This window comes from Urocampus carinirostris, chromosome 7 (assembly GCF_059441175.1).
Source record: "Urocampus carinirostris isolate Australia breed hairy pipefish chromosome 7, RoL_Ucar_1.0, whole genome shotgun sequence".
NCBI classification, from domain to species: Eukaryota; Metazoa; Chordata; class Actinopteri; order Syngnathiformes; family Syngnathidae; genus Urocampus; species Urocampus carinirostris.
Genome location: NC_142355.1, coordinates 26,257,233 through 26,275,490, shown reverse-complemented (window position 1 = coordinate 26,275,490; position 18,258 = coordinate 26,257,233). Strand labels below are relative to the sequence as shown.

General features: G+C 38.8%; 1 protein-coding gene across 1 annotated transcript in view; it reads right to left on the bottom strand.

Annotated features, from left to right (window-relative positions):
• The window catches only part of prickle1a (prickle homolog 1a), a 52,860-nt gene extending 35,936 nt beyond the window's left edge, over positions 1 to 16,924 (bottom strand). Inside the window, exon 1 of the mRNA XM_088340376.1 lies at positions 16,687 to 16,924. The gene's annotated coding sequence lies outside the window, so the exon portion shown is untranslated. The remainder of the gene's footprint in view (positions 1 to 16,686) is intronic.
• Between the last annotated feature and the right edge of the window lie 1,334 nt (positions 16,925 to 18,258).

Below are 18,258 nucleotides of genomic sequence, written 5' to 3'. Positions count from 1 at the left end.
AGTTTTCTCTGCAGGGAGGCTGGGCTCTCCCTTAGAGATAAGGTGAGAAACTCATTGATCCAGGAGGGACTCTATGTAGAGCCACTGCTCTTCTGCATTTAGAGGAGCCAGTTGAGGTGGTTTGGGCATCTGATAAGGATTCCTCCCTCGGAAGGTGTTCTGGGCAGGAGGCCCCGGGGATGACCCAGGACATGCTGGAGAGACTATGTCTCTAGGTTGGCCTGGGAACGCTTCAGGATCCCGTTGGATCAGCTGGAATAAGTGGCTGGGGATAGGGAGGTCTGGGCTTCCCTCTTAAAGCTGCTGCCCCTGCGACCCGACCCCGGATAAGCAGAAGACAATGGATGGTGGATGGGCTTTATATATATATATATATATATATATATATATATATATATATATATATAATACATACTGGGACTTTAAAGAAACAACCTAAGAAACCTGACACACTACATATTGGACCCACATATGGAAAACTAACAAACATTTTCTTAAACATACACACAAACCTCTTTACCAACCAAATATTTAAGAATGACTCAATAGTTAAAATCGTATAAATACATTTTTACAAGCTTCCTATAAACTCAACCATCAAAAGTACGTATTGTTTTTGCACATGCGTGAGAGTCGTCCACTGTAATCAGGTTTTGTGAGATTCGGACTGAGGTTCTCATGAGGCCCTTCTGTAATGTTCCAGGCATGAGGTCATCATGGTGTGTTTGTGTTTTCGGAGGAAATGGAAAAACGGACTTTTCTGGCGGGCCTTATCATCTATACAGTGAGGATGCCAGGTCTCCTGTTACACTCTTTGAAAGAAATAACAATAGTATATGTATTATCTGTGTGCTGTTTTCTTGACGGCAAAATTCATTGCTCTGTTGAGATATAAACAGTTACACAGCCACATTCTCCATTCTCCAAAACTCTATTTTAAAACTCACTATAATTGAAAGACCTTAACCAATCACTCTCAGATTCATGTTGAATACGTGTCAGCACAAACTTGCCACCTGAGTGGACCCCTGGGATACAGCGTCCCATCCTTACTGTTTTCACTTCACAAAGTGAAATCAGATGTTTTTGGGCCTCCGTGCTCGGCCATTTTCCCCACTATGCGAAATCAACAACAAATTCTTTCTCATGCCCAAAAACATTATAAACTTTGCGTTGCTCTTGCATATGCATATGCAAGCTACGTACCTCACAAGATGGCCGTCTGCTATTGGTCAGAATCAGAAGCACCTTATATCATTGTGTTGCTACAACAAAATTAGGGTTGCACTCGAGTTGGTAAAATATACAATGTAAGAATAATATAAAGTTTTCATCTCTAATGTAAGTATTCACATCTAAGATGAAAACAATACAGAGCCAGGTAATGGTAATGTTTAATGTTTTTTATTTAATTTGTTTTAATTCATTTTATTTGAATTATTTTCATGTTAGTTCTTTATCTTATTTCTTTTTATTTGTATGTATTCTTATATGTCCTTATTTATTTTATCTTATTTATCATCAATTCAATTATTTTTGGGATAACTATATTGTCACGGGCAGCACGGCAGCATGGTGGTTAGCGCTTGTGCATCACAGTTCTGAGGTCATGGGTTCAAATCCAGCTACCGACCTTCCTGTGCGGAGTTTGCATGTTCTCCCCGTGCTTGCGTGGGTTTCCTCCGGGCAATCCGGTTTCCTCCCACATTCCAAAAACATGCATGTCAGGTTGATTAGCCGGTTCAAATTGTCCCTAGGAGTGAATGTGCGAGCGAATTGTCTGTCCCTGTGTGCCCTGCAACTGGCTGGCAACCAGTTCAGGGTGTCCCCTGCCTACTGCCCGAAGATGGCTGGGATGGGCTCCAGCACCCCCGCGACCCTACTGAGGATAAGCGGTGCAGATAATGGATAGATGGATATATTGTCACAATTGCCCCGCCTGTTTGGCGCCAGCTGCTGCTCGTTGACTGATTGGCTTCCCTCCTATTTAAGCTCAGTGCTCTCACTCACCCTTTGTCAGTCCGTCAACAAACCTCTGCACCCGCAAGACGTGTGTTTTGACTCTTTCCGGTTTCTTGCTTGTGTTTCCTGTCCGGTATCATTCCCGTCTAGTTTGCCCGGCTATTTTGTAACATCTATCTCCACTTTTGTTTTCTGTTTGATATCGATCTCCAGTGTCTGGTAGCGTTCACGTCTATCTTGTCCTGCTTGTTATCGGACTCCAGTCTCCAGTGCCTAATATCAATCCTGTCTGTCCCGTCCTGTCCGCTATCGACTTCATCTGTCCGATATCTGCTCGTGCAATTGGTATTGATCTCTGCCTTACGTCTTCCGCCCAACGATCGCCAAATCACTGGCGTTTGGGTTAACGTGCATGACTGCCCCATTTCCCATAAAATAAAGCTTGTGTGAGAAACGTCACGCATCTGGGTTCCCTTCCTGTTCTATCTATCTATCTCTAAAACATTTAAAAGTATTCCTCTCTAATATAAGTATTTACATCTAAAATGAAAACTATACAGGTAATGGTAATGTTTAATGTTTTTCACTTCTAATTAGCAATACTAGGAGCCAAGAAGTGATGCGCAGGTTCGAGAGCGTTCTCCATTCGGGCCCCGGTGCTGTGGAATGCTCTTCCCCCTAAGATTCGATCTGCAACCTCAGTGGAACTGTTTAAATCTAGGCTTAAAACACACTTCTATTCTATCACATATGAATAACCTATATTTTATGTTGACAATATCTGTGTATTATTTGTTTTTGCAACATCCATTGCAACCAGGTCATCCTGGAAGGGGGATGACCTCATGTGCGGTGCCTTCTCTAAGGTTTCTTAATTTTACTCATGTTGAGGTTTTTGAGTTTTTCCTTGCCGTCATGTAGGTTTTGGATGAAGGGATGGTCTAATAATAGTCTGCCGTTTACAATAATCTGTGGTCTGTGCAGCCCTTTGAGACTCTTTGTGATTAAGGGCTATACAAATAAACATGACTTGACTTGACTTGACTGATTAACCATTACACTATCATTTGCAGTAAGTGTATAATTCATTATACACGAATAAACACAGTACCTCTTATTGCAGTCTCAATTTCATGCGCTCATAAGACTGTGTTATTGTTATTTTATAGTGCGGAAAATACTGTTTCTTTAAGTTACTTTAATTTAATTTAATTTGTTTTAATTCATTTTATTTTATTTTTTATGTGAATTCTTTATTTCATCAATTTTCATGTATATTTATTCTTATATATTTTTTATCAATTTTATCTAATTTAATATGAATTTTATTTATTTTTGGGATCACTATGTATAGCACTGCTCAATTTGGCAAAGCCGTCTGGTGTTTTTCCCTCGATAAGAGAAATCAAAGCAATGCCAGTTTAAAAATAAAACGGTGGTCCCGGCAGGAAATCACTTTGTTGTGAATCCATTATTAAACTCCGCTGACCTTTTTCCCTTATCGGCAGTGCCCACGGATTCCACCCCTGTGACGACGCCGATGGGGGCGCGGGGGAACTTTAGGTGAGGATCAAGAGGAAGGGGTTGGGAGGAGGGTGTTTGGGAGCATGTTTTGCATATTTTCAGGACAGGGGTTCCTGAGAGTTTTTGCTGAATCTCGTGCATGCTGATTTATTTTCTTTTTTATGACCTTAATTGCTCATGTTTGCTTGTACTATGAATCTATATTTAAAAAACTAGGGAGTCTTAAATTGTTTTATCTCTGTTTTTTTTAATAGCAACTAGTCAAAGCATTAAAATATGTACTCAAAAAGATTAAAAACGGACAAGATGCAAAAGGGACGAAATAAATGTACTTGAACCTGTCTTTTTTGTAAAGTAATCTAAATTTGAGACGGTTATCTTTATTTTTTCCAGGCTGCTATTAATGTAAATACTGTTTCCCATGCTGTTTCAAAGTAATATTTTTCTCATTTGCCCCCATGTCCCGGTCCGAAGCCTACGATCTGAGAGTGCCGGTCTTCTGGCGATCCCAAGAGCAAAGAAGTGTTCTGCTGGTTCGAGAGCGTTCTCCATTCGGGCCCCGGTGCTGTGGAATGCTCTTCCCCCTGAGATCCGATCTGCAACCTCAGTGGAAATGTTTAAATCTAAGCTTTAAACTCACTTCTACTCCATAGCATATGAAAAACCTACTCTTCTCGTTGGCTGAAAAATAGTCTGTGTAATATAGTGTAATAATCTGTGAAGCCCTTTGAGACTCTTTGTGATTCAGGGCTATACAAATAAAAATGACTTGACTTGACTTGACTCATTTTACTATACATTTAACATGTATACAACAAAACAGAATACTTTAAATGAGCATTAATTTCATAAGCATTAGTAAAAACAAAGTCTTAAAATGAAAAACAAATCTCTAGAATATCTCTAGAAGATAGTGTTCCTAAATTTTATTATATTATGTTATTGGAGAGAAATGGTAATATATTTTAGAAATTAGGGAAAATGAATACTTAAAATGAGCATAATTGTCTGCCAAGGGGGAAGAGGTTTTTTTCACATTTTTTCCAAAAGTAATAAACATATATATTTAAATTTTCCTTTAGATTTTTTTTGTAGTAAATTAGAGAAAAAAAATATAATGGGCCAATCCCCTTAACCTGAAAAATGCCATAAAAAAGTAAAATAATCATCTTTCAAGTAACATTTTTGTTTATATTTCTTAGATCTTTTTTTTCATCTTCAATAATATTTTCTTTTTTTATGAATACTCAACAATCTGTCTCCATGTGAGAAAAAAATATAAAATAAATTAAAATTATTTGCCATATCGTATATCATGATATATGATAACAATGTATGATATATTTTTCCCTATTTTAAGTAATACATTTGTTTTATTCACTGTATTTTTAAAATACGAAATATGCTGAACTATTTCAATAAAATACTTAAAACTTAAAAATAAGAATCTTTTAAATATTATTTTGCCTAATTTACTGTCTATTTGAAAGCTTTTAAAATATAATGGAAATATAGAGATGATAATCTTTTCAATTATTTGTTCTCTTTCTCTGCAATTAAAAAAAACAGGCAAAATACATAAAAAAAAGAAAAAAAAAACGGACTTATAGACGCTCCCCAACTTACAACCTTTCGACTTACGCAAAATAGTAGATACAATCATTGTTTTTTGGGATGGTGAAAACTATCCAGACATTGCTGTTAGATTTTGTATTGTGCACCTTTGTAGAGGACAGCGCTGCAGCGCTTTTTTGCACAGCTACTGGCATACTCGCTGTGAGAGCTCACCCAGCATCCACCCCGAGGAAGAAACCTGGCTTCTACTTCCTGGTTTTGTGTTTAATCATAACAACATGTAATGTAGTGCTTGCGCGCACAGAACTTTTACGTTTTTATTGTTTAATATTTCGTGCATCCATTCAGCATGGTTGGTGTAAAGTGTAAGGAAGAGGTGAGCCGTTTGAAAGTGGAATAAGAAAGCTCGATGGGGTTGAGAAAATGGTGGGAATGCTTTTTTTCTACCACTTTTTACAACGGAGGAGGATCTCTTGACGCGCAAGTCCCAAAAATAAGTGAAACCTCACTTTATATATCTATATATGTATGTCATGATGACTGATTAGTATCACCTGTGCCCGCTCTTTTGGCGCCAGCCGCTGTGGGCTACCCTGATTGGTTGCCCGTCCTTTTTAAGCTCAGTCCTTTCACTCGCCTGTTGTCAATCCATCAGCAAACCTCTGTTTCGACAAAGCAAGCACTTTGACTCTGACTTCCGTTGGTCCCGTTTTACACCCGTTTTCTACCCGTCCGTTCCTGATTTCCGCTTTTGTCTCCGGCTACGACCTGTTTTTTGACCTCGACCATATTTTGCTCTCCCGTCCCGGCTTTTGATCCTGACCAGGTTTTGCTCTCCTGTCCCGGCTACTGACCTGTTTTTTCCGTCTTCGACACCACGATCTCCCGCCCCGGAAGATCTATTTCCGCATTTGGATCATGATCCGATTCTGTGAGCGGCTTGCTTTTCGCGTCCAGCAAGCACCGGATCACGGCGCTTCCCTTCTTCTTTATCTCAATCAACTTGTGGTTAACTTTACGCATCTGGGTCCTGATTCTGTTCTGGTCGTGACACTATAGTGCATATTATTTTGTGAAATGGTTGTTTTTTAGTACAAAACATTACAGGTTACTTATACAAGCCTTAAACACACTTAATATATCACTAAAGCAACTCACGAACAGATTCAACCTATAAACGATCGTCCGGAACCTAACTCATTCATAGGTCGGGCAGCGTCTGCACATCCTTTTTAAAGTAGCAGCAATGACATACTGAAATATTTTTTTAATTAAAAATTAAATTAGCAAAAATGTGAGGTATGTCTCTTTGAAATAGCAGAATATTATACTAAGGATAATAATCAATAACATTTGCAACATTATGTTTTTCATGTGCACATCACAGAAAAAAAACGACTCATAAACCTTTAGAGCTATTTTAGACTTAATCGAGATTTATATTTAAAAAAACAAACTGAAAAAGTAACTTGATTGTTTTGTCGATCGTTTTGTGCATTTGTTCTAAAACCTTGAGCATTAGCCGCATCAACATCTCGGCGATAATCAAAGACGGGCGAGCACTGCTTTCATCAATGCGGTGGTCGGATTGTTAGTGCCGCAATTACGTTGTGTGGTAAAATTAAGCCCCCCATCCCCGAGCGTTAGGGCCCCTCCTTCCCTTGAACATTGTCCTGCAGAGCTCCGAGCCTGTAGGCGCTAACTTCTTTTAATCGCTGCAGTTGGGAGTAAATACGTTGCATGTGGATGCAATGTGCGCAGGCAGATGCTGTAGAGCTAGTTGTGACCAATCCACTGTAATCTTGCCCACCCACCCCTATCCTCGCTTCTAGGATGCCAAGCGAACCGGTGTTCTGACATTCCTTCCTATCCATCGAGAATTCCAACCAATGCCTGGAAATGTGCAAGTTTTTGTCCTACCTATCATATATGCCTTTGTAAGGGAAGATACATTCACTTGAAAGCAAAGAGTACCAAGACCCTTGGTTACTTTGCGCTTTGGTTATCAATGGTTCACTCCCTCGCGGATTTTGTATTGAAAGAATCGTCATTATTGTCATTGATATCAGCGTATCTTGCGTTGTATTCAGCTGACAGCTCACAGCAAATGCTATCACAGGAGCAGGTTAGGGGTGTGTTGGGTGGGTGTGTGTGACACTGTGATAGGCTGGTCAAACACAGGTCAATGGATCCACCAAAAAGAAACTGTGAAGCATGGTGACAGCTAGTATTTTAGGAGCTTGTTAAAATGAAAAGTAGTTCATCAATTAAATCGAACTCTGGGGAAGGTCCAAAGAGTGCAAAGAAATGTTAAATGCCAGCGGGTGCTCCGTGGATTATTAGCAGATCCGGGAAGCGGATGAGGCGGCGTCGGGAGAGAAGGCAAATAGCACGGCCGCAGGTCCGGTCTACTACATGCTGAGGTTGAATCTCACGAATGCCACTACCCTTGAAACAGATGACCTGGAGCTACAACTTGTGGGAAACCTCAACATTTGGACAATCGTATTTGAATTATTGCTGAGACTTTACTTAATTTGAGGACACTTGATCCTAGTGTGCAGCTAGCAAGCCGTTCTCTGAATCATTTTCTTGCACTGAAAGAAGAAGCTCCTCAATTTTGTTGTACTTCTGTATAGTGACAATAAGGACAATTTATTCAACTGAAATTACTATTCTGTGTTTTTATTTGTAGATCCATAGTTGTTATTTTGTTACAGTTGTATACTCTAAGTTTGTAAGGACGTCATTTCGTGGTTAATTTGACTCTTGGGGGCTTTCATGAAGGTGCAACACTACTTCGCGGATTTTCACTTTTGGTTGTAGGCTCTGGTCCCTACTAACCGTGATAACCGAGGGATTACTGTACTCACATTTTTTTATTTCATTCAGTCTTATTTGACTCTTTCAATGATTCAGAATGCTGTTTTCTGACAAAACTTTAAAGCCTGCCGTGTTTTTCTGTGGTAGCTTTTTAGCAGTGTGTTTATTGACTAAGGTAAACTACGGTAAGAGTGTATGTATGCACGCCAACCAATGCAATAACTCTGAGTTTTAGTGTTGCTGGTTTTACTTGATTATAAAGAAAAGAAAATTGCTGTCCGATCAGCCTAGGGTACGACGTCTCGACCGGGTAGGAGCTTTCTGCAAAACACTGGCTCCAGTGTGAGTTATAAAAACCGCCAAATTGTTTGTCTCACGGGCAATTTATGAGAAACGCGGGCAGGCAGGGATGATTAATTGCACTTTTTAAAATCAACACGCCAGGCGCTTTGCCAGTTGTCGGACGTCCAGTACAAAGGCAAACGTGACACACGTGTTCGAGTGCGTGTTTATGTCTGCCGTTGGTATTGTAGTTGCAGAGTTGTAGCTGCCTTACAAGGTGCTGCGATGCAAGGAAGAGCTCGTGGCTTTGCTAAATGCCAACGCGACATAGCTTGGCGTGTTAATGGTTTACTCAGTAAGCTTCTAAACATCACTGATTCACTTTAAATCAAAATGAACAGAAAACAAATAGTATTACTGAACAAGGTGTATCACAATAAAGACCATTCAATTCATGTTATTCAACAACAGCACATTATCAGTGTCTGAAAGGACGTCTGCCCAGACGCCCGGGGCGTGCATCTTTTACGTCGGGCGTACAACTTACAAAACGTCTGCGCTTGGGTGGCCGATAACTTTTTCAAGAAAAAAAAAAATCAAACGTTTGCTTTATTCCGATTTCAAAATTTTCCTTCGGTTTAGGAATTTCCTGTTGGTTTGGCAATTTGCATACTCAGCAGCCAATCAGGTGCCTGCATCGAATAACTGTGGTTCCGGACTTTCCCGAGCGTTATAAGGTGATGCACAGAGAACACAAGAAAAATGGAGAAGTAGTTAGGAATCAAGCCAAAACCTCAGTCCCAGAAGAAATATTCAAAAGATGCTAACAAAATTTATGACGCTACAAAACGTAAATGTAAATTAAAAGCATTGTGGAAAAAGGAATTCACGTGGCTTGTAGCAGACGATGCAGCGCAAACATTGCATGAATGAAGATAAGCTAATACAGGTACATACTGATGGCAGATGGAAAACAGCGATGTCATACAGTATACATGCAATGTATGTAATAAGTAGATTTCTAATAAACTTATTTTTTTAAGTGTTGTTCTGTTATATATTCTGATTATCAATTCTTAATACTTTGCAACAACGTTTTTTTTTTTTTTTGCAATTAATCGTCTTATTGTGTTTCAAGTTGGGAAAAATGGGGCAGGCAACTTTATGGCTGGGCAGGCAACTTTTCAGAGTTGTCTGCCCTGGTGTCCTGTAACTATTTGTCATGGGTTTCAGACACTGACATTATCTTTGTTAGCTTAATGCTAGGACACAACTAAAATGCCACAGACTTGCTAAGTAAATGAGCACCAGTTTTCGGGATTATAAACCACCATTAATTACCAAACAAAAAACAAAACCTATACTGGTAACATCCATTTTATGACTGGGATCAGTTGTGACCAAATACTCGTATATTCATTCATATGGCACCATCTGCTGCTGAAATATTACATAGGTTCTGAGTGTAGTAGTGTGCCGGCTCACTGACAAAACTGACGTACATGTTTCCAGGCTACTGTGGTGCCTGGCATTGAATTTTAAAAAAGGAAAAAAATAATAACTCAAAAGTCTATCTCGTAAGAAAATAGAGAAAAATAAAAAAAATATAATTTCAAGAAAAGATGGAAAAAAGTTCATAAATCTTCTTGATCAGATGTGTTTTAATCTGATCTAAAAAACTTTGTCATCCAGGTGCTGTCTAGTGGTCCAGTTTTTTTAAATTTGGCTCATTAGGGGCGATTCAGCAATTATTTCGGTGAGATTTTCGATGATGTAGATGTTTTGGCCCTTTCATTAGACTTTATAACAGCCTGCCTCTCCAGTGGGTTGTAAAACCTCAGGAAAACAGATGATGGTGTATGTATTCTTGATGGAAGCTGATCCCAAGGATCAACAAGGGCATCATTTAACGTCATGTACAAATTTCTGAGTCGAGAAATCACCTGTTGAGGCGCTGTTTCTATATTTTGGGTTGTATTCCTTGCGCGCAGCTCAGCGATTACTCCGGTATTGATGAAGTAATTGAGACGAGTTCAAAATCGTCTGCCTTATGCTCTAGTATTTTCTCTCTAATTTACTAGTCCGGCCCCCGAGAAAATATTTGTTCTATCGTGTGGCCCCCGAGTTAAAACGAGTTTGACACCCCTGCTCTAGAACCAGGGTTGGGTAGGGTTACTTTAACTTGATTACTTTCAATTACTTTTGGATTACTCCAATACCAAATATGCTAATAAAAGACAAAAGAAACTAAATATGAATTCAATCACTAAATTATTAAACGGAATACATGGAAAGGCAAAAATGATGTTGGCAAGCTGTTTGGATTTATTTTCATTTTGTTTCTGTCGCATTATAAGTTTTGCCGGAGATCAAATAGATCAAAGCCAGGAGAGAAAGCTTACCACGTGTTGTGAGTCATAATTGTATTCATATTTAGTTTATTTTGTCTTTTATTAGCATATTTGGTATTGGAGTAATCCAAAAGTAATTGAAAGTAATCAAGTTAAAGTAACCCTACCCAACCCTGTCTAGAACATACATTTTTGCTCATGTTTTCATTCCTAAGACTTAAAAAGTGGTCGGCGGCGCCCTCTGTTGGCTGCGGCTGCATCGGCTCGCTACAACGGGTCAGGTGTAATCGACATTTCGTTCTGTGTACATTGTTACACAGAATGACAATACAAGGAAATTATTATTATTATTATTATTATTATAAGTTTACCTGCTATTTGTTCCCAGTTTAATTTATGTACTTTACTTCAATAACTGTACAACAATGTACTTTAAAGTAATATTGAAGTGAAGCAAAAATAGTAGTAAAATAAGAAGAAAAGTATATCATGAAATGAAAATATACGTGTTTCTAAAAAACATGATTACTGTCAAAGATTGTATATTTAATTTTAAACTTGTTTGACAGTTAAGAATGATTTGGACCAAAACTTCCACACCAACTCTTTGTCGCTTTGTTTCTATTCCTGGCCCCTTTAATTTCTTTGCGGTTGCTTTTGGTCTATAAATATCCTGAACGTGTCGAAGTTAATTTGGGAGTTTTTTTTTTCAGGTTGAAAGACAGCAGAATTGGCAGCTCGGGAGTTAAATGCAGCCCTTTAATGACTTAGTTGAGTTCTCTGGCAAACTCCCCTGTGGCCACTAGATGACACCATCACATCGGTCCTGGGCATGCTACACAGTTTGTCCATTAAATATAGAAAGTAAAGAAAATGGGATCGGTAACAATCCCAAGATTTATGATTTAGGATCCTCCTAGCACAGTTTTGAAGCCCACTTCCCCTCTCATACCTCAGATAACCTCCCACTGGACCAAGTCCATAACAAACACCTCATGCAGGGGCCTCTCTGAACTCCAAATGGGTTCTATGACATCATCACCTGTCACCATGACAACCACGCCTGGCGGACCTTTGCTGAGTGCAAGACTTTAAACCAGGAGTGTCAAACTTATTTTAGCTGGGGGCCACATACTAGAAAAATAAAACTCCTGGGGGACGCACTAGTGAGTTCAGGAGAAAGAAAGAAAGAAAGAAAGAAAGAAAGAAAGAGGGAGGGAAAAAAGAGAGAGAATAAAAGAAGAGAAAGAGATAGAAGGAAAGAGCAGAAAAAGAGAGAACATGGGAGACAAAGTGAGAGAGAGAGAGAGAGAGAGAAAGAGAGAGAGAGAGAGAGAGAGAGAGAGAGAGAGAGAGAGAAATTGCGAAAGACAGTAGGGAAGAGAGAGAGGAGAACAGAAAAAAAAGAGAGAGAGACAGAGAGAAAGAGATGGGGGAGAGAGAGAAAGAAGATAGGGGAGACAGAAAAAAGGAGAAAGAGAGAGGAATACAAAGAGTACAAAAGAGTGAAAGCGCAATAGAGAGTGAAAGGTGGAAAAAGAGAGAAAGCAAAAGAGACCAAAACCGAAAGAGAAATAAATAGAGAGAGGAAAAAAGAGAGAAAAAAATCAAAAGAATGAGAGGAGCACTAAAGAGGGAGAAAAAGAGTAAGCATGGGAAAGAGCGTGAGCGAGAAAGAAAGGGAGTGACAAAAAGAAAGAGAGAAAGTGATAAAAAAAGAAGAACATTGCAAAAGAAAGTGAGAATGAGAGCTGAGAGATGGAAAAAAGGGGGAGAAAGAGAAAGAGATGCTTGGAAAAAGAAAAACAACAAACAAGAGAGAGAGAGAGAGAGAGAGAGAGGAAAAGAAAGAATGAAACACCAAAAGAGAGGAAAAGTAAAAGGGAGAAAGAGAGAAAGAATGAAAGGAAGATAGAGAGAAAGGAATCCTACTAATGTTCCTTTGCGAGTGGTGTCTGGCTTGGGTGACATCGAGTGGACATATTTAAAACTGCAGCTCTTTTTTTGTGCTTCCCTCAGTGGAGTCTCGCGGGACGGTTTAAAACCCTTGGCGGGCCTGATCCGGCCCACGGGCCTCCCGTGCTTTAAATTCACACTCCTAGAGCTGTTTTATCAAATATGCTTGCAAAATATTACCGTGCTGTTAAGTAATTGAAAATGGTCGTATTTTTACCCATCATCCCATTGGTTAAAGTCACATTTAACATGGCAATACAAGTTATAGTATTGCGGTAACGCAGTTTTTTAACCTGTATTGTGTTCTGCATTCTGATTGGCTAAACAGTCCCGAAGACAGTAGGTGTTCGTGTGTGGGCATCCCATAACCACTAGGGTCTTAGGGCTGCCATTTCCTGTGTTGCGCCTTGGCCAAGTACAGCCTGGTGGTGCCCATCCCTCTCCAGGCCAACATAGGTTTCCACCTGGTCTTGAACCCATGACTTTTCGCGTGATAGGCTAAGGTGATAACCACTGCACTACAGAAATTAATTAGAATAATAATTGTGAACGTTCCTAGTTCTCATTATTTTACCTATCAGGTTGTTTTTAGTTCATTGTATTGGCAATATTAGATGATATGTATATCTAAACCATAATAATATGACACAATCGTCAACAAAATATGAATACATGTAACAAGAATACTTTTCATGTACATGTTTAGCAAATTAGTAAAAGTATTATGTTTTCATAAAAAAATTCAAGAAATTTATAAAATGTAAAAAATATATAATTATTAAATAATAGCATTTAAAATAGATATGAAATAAACAAATATATGTTATAATGCACAATATAAACAAACAAGAAAAAGAAAATTCGATGATTTGTAGTTTTACATGTGTGATATGGTCAGGCGCCCGCTTTGAGACTGGGAGGTCGGTGGTTCGCGCCCCGGCCGAGTCATTCCTAAGACTTAAAAAGTGGTCGGCGGCGCCCTCTGTTGGCTGCGGCTGCATCGGCTCGCTACAACGGGTCAGGTGCAATCGACATTTCGTTCTGTGTACATTGTTACACAGAATGACAATACAAGGAAATTATTATTATTATATATGTGGGTGTATCCTTTAACCCAGGGTTGTCCAAAGTCCGGCCCGGGGGCCAGTCACGGCCCGTGATCAAATTTTTACTGGCCCGCAGCCTCTGTCATAAAATTAATCGTGTGTTGCCTGCTAGTAATGATGATCTATAAAATAAATCTGAAAAAAAAATCAACATATAACTGGATGATGACAGTGGCTTTTTGGCCAGCTTGCCTTTGGTTTTCTGTGAAATTTTTAGCCCACCCCATTTTTGACTTGGCAACTGTAAATAAAAAAAAGTAAGTTGAGTGTGAGGGTTGCTACTTTCAGGACAAGTGGAAACTGAAGTATTTTTTTCCCCAAAATCTGAAACGAGCTCCATCTGCCTAATTTTCCATATGACTGTGGTTGTTTTCGAGTCAAGTCAAGTCGAGTCAAGTCAAGTTAAGTCAAGTCAGGTCATGTTAATTTGAATAAAATATGAAGTGGCACTGCCACACAAAACATGCTGACTACAAAAAACAAACTGGAAACGAACACTCCGAAAAGGTGAAGCTAGTGGAAGCCGTTTTAACGCTTTTTTCACGAGACCCCGCATGTCAAATGAAAATGCTACAAAGGTGATCTACGAGGTCGTGACATTGATCGCCAAGCACTGCTAACCTATCACGGAGGGTGAATTTATTAAAGACTGTTCAGAGAATACCAGGCTGAAGAGTCGGCCCTCACACATTCTCAGCTTCCCGAATCTGGCCCACATTCTCCTAAGTTTGGACACCCATGCCTTAACCAACAGGGTTGGGTAGGGTTACTTTAACTTGATTACTTTCAATTACTTTTGGATTACTCCAATACCAAATATGCTAATAAAAGACAAAAGAAACTAAATATGAATAAAATTATGACTCACAACACGTGGTAAGCTTTCTCTCCTGGCTTTGATCTCTTTGATCTCCGGCAAAACTAACATAAAATGCGACAGAAACAAAATGAAAATAAATCCAAACAGCTTGCCAACATCATTTTTGCCGTTCCATGTATTCCGTTACTCCCCAAGCCTGCACAAAATTTGGTAATTTTATTCATATTTAGTTTCTTTTGTCTTTTATTAGCATATTTGGTATTGGAGTAATCCAAAAGTAATTGAAAGTAATCAAGTTAAAGTAACCCTACCCAACCCTGTTAACCAATAGGATCGTAGGGGCTTTACAGCACAGGTGTCAAACTTACGGCCCGTGGCCAGATGTGGCCCACAACCTCTGGCCCTCATAGGAAAACTAAGGTGATCAAAAATGACTCATATAGCTTAATTTTTAGACTTTTAAAAAATAATCGTCTATATTTTTATATTTCTATATTTACTCTTCATTATCATATATTATAATTTTTTTGTTACCAATTATCCTTTTTCAAATTACAAATGAAACTTTAAAGGGACAGGATATTTATGGACCAAAAGCAAGCTTTATTTACAATTAGAATTATCTTTATTGTTGTTTACAACAAAGTAGTGAGCATTATTTTACTCTATTTTACGCTCCAGGATAAATATAGCTCCGCTTAGTGGTAAAAAGCTTCATTTATTAAAAAAATATATACATCAATTCAAATAACAAGAACAAAAATACATGAACTATCATAAAAACATGCATATGTTATACTAGTACGTGGAGAAAATAAGGAAACTGTCTGCCATCTTGCTGCTACGGATACTCAAAAAAAAAACCAAAATCTTGTAAAAGGCTGGACACAATTTTTTTTTTTTAAATTAGCATTTTAGCCACTTTGATCCTCCATAGTTTGCAAGTTTCTTTGTGCTTTTTAGTTTCAGTTGCACTACAAAATACAGTGACATGTAGTGGTCAAATGATACACACCGTCCCTTTTAATTGTTTTCATTTATTCTGAAACACATGAGGTTCGACGAGAGGGAGCTGGAAACATTTTCTGTCATCTTGCTGCTTCGGATAACCAAACAAAATCCCCAAATCTTGCGAAAGGCTGGGCAAAAAAACTAAAGAAACATTTTAGCATTTTATCTACTTTGATCCTCCATAGTTTTCAAGCTTATTTGTGCTTTTTAGCACTTGTTTTCAGTTGCACTACAAAATACTGCGACATCTAGTAATCAAATAATACACACTGTCCCTTTATTTTTTTTTCATTTATTCTACAACACACGAGCCTGGACGAGAGGGAGCTGACAACGTTGTCAGCCATCCGACGGCTATGTGTACCCAAAAACGCAAAAACCTGGCAACAATTTGCTAAACCATAAAAAGAAAATGGCGCCGTTTGGCCGCTCTGAATTGCCATAGTTTGTATTTTCCCTTGAGCTTTTTAGCCAACATTTTCGGTTGCACTACACACCACAGCGATATTTAGTGGTCAAATATTACACAACCTCCCTCTAACTGTTTTGTCTGTGCAAAATGATTTGGGTGTGGAAAAATACCTAATGTGTTCCGCCCTGAACAGCTTTGCTAAAAACAAAATAAAAGCAGAGCGGCAGTATGGAAAATAGTATAAGGGCTCTTTGAACTCAGTTGGGAATTGTTAACACACGTGGTTGAGGGGAAAACAATCTACTTTTAATTAAGGGCACCTTAAACGACGCACCCCACCTTTAAGCATGATATTGTCCACTTCCACATCGACAACCACCATAAAAAAATCACCCTTACACGGGTGACTAAGACATTTTTGCACTTTTCTACAGTGTGCCTTCTTTTCGTGTCACTTCTCCTACGCGTGCACACACGCTTGCACGCGTGCTTGCGCATTCCTCCTCACGCATTTCCACGGCGCCCTTTTGACATCCACCCAGTGGCGCTTAGGCAGTTGTCACCCAAGTGACAGGCGACAGCTGAGTCCATACATCTGGAGCCCCACAGGGGAGGGGAAATGTTGGGTGGGGGGCATGCACGATCCCCTCAAACCCACCGTGACAGTTTTGAGTGTGTTTGCAAGCTTATTTTGCCAAAAAAGAGCAAGAAAAAGTGAAAAGAGACTCATGGTGTTCGTGCGTAAAAGCGCAGCAATGCGTGGATGAACCTTCTTAAAATCTTTTTTAAAGTTTCAGCGTGATTTAAACCCACGATAAAGTTCGGTCACGCGTCAAAGTGGGACAAAAATTCTCCTTCACTCACCTCCAAAATGTCTCAGTTGCGCCTGTCCCGAGTATCCAAAGCCAATAGTTCCCAAAAGCGATCCACGCTGCGTCTCATCGGAGTGCGACAAATCAAGGCACCCAAAAAAAGACAGAAAAAAAGGTCTCAGTAGGAGAGAAGCCCCCCAACCCGATGGCACTCCCACGGCCGCTGTCACAACAAGCGCTGCGGCTTGCTGGTGGTGTATGTGCACGCGTGTGAGGCGCTCCTCGCACCTCGTCCCTCTCCAACCACAAGAGTGGGCGAGAGACGCCCCACGCCCATTGGCTTAAAGCGCTGCGCACTCCTCTCCAGTTCCAGAACTGTTACCCCACCAGGATGAATTTTGGAGATACATAAAAACAAGGATGTATTTCATATCAATGTATTCAGTAAACAATTACTCTTTAAAAATGCTAAATAAACCAGTTGTGGCCCAAGACATACCACACAACCCTAGTGGTTGAGGGATACACCCACCCACCCCCATACAATATATGTAAAACTGCAATTTGCTAATTTTCTTTCCCTTGTTTGTATATACTGTTATTATGATATATAATGAAATACACTACAGAAATGTTTTTTAAAAATGCTAAACAAATATAACCAAAATGCGACAGAAATACAACGAAAATACTACAGAAGTACTACACAAATACTGAAGAAATCCTATGGACTTTTGCAATGTAACTATTAAAATAGTATTACAGAAATACTACAAAAGTCCTGCATAAAACTACAAAATTATATCTACAGTAACAATGCCACAAAAAGACCCCCCAAATACTACTACAGAAATACTACATAAATACAAAACAAGTACTACAGAAGTACTACACAAATACTGCAGAAATCCTACATACTACTGCAATGGAACTGTAAAAGTAATATTACAGAAATACTACAGAAATATTACGAGAATGCTGCAGAAAACTACAAAAATAAATCTACAGTAATAATGCCACAAAAATATACCTCCAAAAATCTTTTATTGAATTCCTACAAAAGTACTTCTACAGTAACACTTTAGTATGGATATACTACTACAGAAATACTACAAATATCGTCAGAACACTACAAATTACATCTACAGTAATGCCACAAAAAATACCCCCAAAAATCTCCTTTTGAAATACTACAAAAATATTACTACAGTAATACAGAAATAATACTACAGAAATACTACAAAATGGTGCAGACGACTACAAAATTATATCCACAGTAATAATGCCACACAAATACCCCCCCAAAAAATCTTCTTTGGAATACTTCAAACAACAGTAATACTTTAATACAGAAATACTACAACAGAAATACTACAGTGATACAACAAAAATAATTCAGAAGTATTACACAAATACTGCATAATCCTACAGACTACTGCAATGTAACTATTAAAATAACATTACAGAAATACTACAAAAATTCTGCATAAAACTACAAAATTATATCTACAGTAATAATTCCACAAAATACTCTCCGAAAAATCTTTTATTGAATTACTGCAAAATTACTTCTACAGTAATACTTTAGTACGGAACTACTACGACAGAAATGGTGCAGAAAACT